Source organism: Hipposideros armiger, unplaced genomic scaffold (genome assembly GCF_001890085.2).
Source record: "Hipposideros armiger isolate ML-2016 unplaced genomic scaffold, ASM189008v1 scaffold_205, whole genome shotgun sequence".
Lineage (NCBI taxonomy): Eukaryota > Metazoa > Chordata > Mammalia > Chiroptera > Hipposideridae > Hipposideros > Hipposideros armiger.
In genome coordinates, this window is record NW_017731555.1 from 952,285 (window position 1) to 954,551 (window position 2,267).

The following is a 2,267-nucleotide window of genomic DNA, read 5'->3' on the forward strand; positions in this document are numbered from 1 at the left end:
TATATATATATATATATATGTATATATATATATATTTTTTTAATTATAGTTGGCATTCAATATTACTTTATATTAGTTTCAGGTGTGGTTAGGCATTTATATAACTTATGAAGTGGTCCCCCCGAGAAGTCTAGTACCCATCTGATATCACACATAGTTTTTACAACATTGTTGATTATATTTCCCATACTGTATTTTACATGCCCATAACTGTTTTATGACTACTAATTTGCACTTCCTAATCCCTTCACCTTTCTCACTCATCCCCCAACCCCTCTCCCATCTAGCATCCATCAGTTTGTTCTCTGTATCTATGAGTCTATTTCTGTTTTGTTTGCTCATTTATTCTACTCTTTAGATTCCACATATAAGTGAGACATATGGTATTTGTCCTTATCAGTCTGACATGTCATTTAGCCTAATATACTCTAGGTCCATCCATGTTGTTGCAAATAGTAAGATTTCAGTCTTTTTTATGGCAGAGTAATACTCCGTTGTATAAATGTACCACAATTTCTTTATCCAGTTGTCTATTGATGGGCATTTCAATTGTTTCCATAATTTGGCTTTTGTGAATAGTGCTGCAGTAAACTTAGAGGTGCATATAATTTTTTGAATTAATGTTTTCAATTTTTTTGGGTAAATACCCAGGAACAGAATTGCAGGGTCATAAAGTAGTTCTAATTTTAGTTTTTTGAGGAACCTCGATACTGTTTTCCATAGTGGCTACACCAGTCTGCAATCCCACCAACAGTGCACCAGGGTTCCCTTTTCTCCACATCCTTGCCAACACTTGTTTGTTGATTTATTGATGACAGCCATTGTGACAGGAGTGAGGTGGTGTCTCATAGTGGTTTTTATTTGCATTTCTCTGATGATTAGTGAGATTGAACATCTTTTCATATGTCTATTGGCCATCTGTATGTCCTCTGCCCATTTTTTAATTGGATTGTTTTTTTGGTGTTGAGTTGTATGAGTTTTTTATAAATTTTGGATATTAACCCCTTATCAGATGTATCATTGGCAAATATATCTTCTCCCATTCAGTAGGATGTTTTTTTCATTTTCTTGATGGTTTCCTTAGCTGTGAAAAACCTTTTTAGTTTGATGTAGTTCCATTTCTTTGTTTTTTTCTCTTGTTTCCCGTGCCCGAGGAGATATATCAGTAAAAATATTACGAAGGGTAATGTCTGAGAGTTTATTTCCTATATTTTCTTCTAGGAGTTTTATGGTTTCGGGTCTTACAGTTAAGCCTTTAATCCAATTTGAGTTTATTCTTGTATATGGTGCAAAAAGGGGGTCCAGCTTCATTTTTTTGCTTGTATCTGTCCAGTGTTCCCAGCACCATTTATTGAATAGATTGACTTTACCCCAATGTAAATTCTTGCTTCCTTTGTCATAGAGTAAATAACCATATAGGAATGGCTTTATTTCTGGTGTCTCTAGTCTGTTCCATTGATCTTGTATCTGTTTTTATGCCAATATCATGCTGCTTTGATTACTATGGCCTTGTAGTATAATTTGATATAAGGTAGCGTGATACCTCCAACTTTCTTCTTTCTCAGGATTGCCATGGCTATTGGGGGGTCTTTTCTGGTTCCAAAAAATTTTAGTATTATTCGTTCTAGTTCTGTGAAAAATGCCATTGGCATTTTGATAGGGATTGCATTGAATCTATATATTGCTTTGGGTAGTATGGACATTTTAACGATATTAATTCTTCCTATCCATGAGCATGGTATACGTTTCCATTTATTTGTAGCTTCTTTAATTCTTCAGTGTCATAATTTTCTGAGTATAAGTTTTTTACTTCCTTGGTTAAATTTATTCCTAAGTATTTTTTTTGATGCAATTGTAAATGGCGTTGTTTTCTTAATTGCTGTTTCTGATAGTTCATTATTGGTGTATAGAAATACAATGAATTTCTGAATATTAATTTTGTATCCTGCTATTTTACTAAATTTATTTATCAGCTCTAATAGTTTTTTCTCAGAATCTTTGGGATTCTCTCTATATAGTTTCATGTCATCTGCAAATAATGACAGTATTTTTTCTTCCTTTCCCATTTGGATGCCTTTTATTTCTTTTTTCTTTCTTTTTTTTTTTTTTTTGGGGAATTGGGGGGATGGGAACAGTGCTGGGGAATTGGGGGAAAGGGAACAGACAAGTTGCGTAAGTGGGCATCCTCGTCTTATTCCTGATCTTAAGGAGAATGTTTTTAGTATGATATTAACTGGGTTTGTCATATATGGCCTTTATATTTTGAG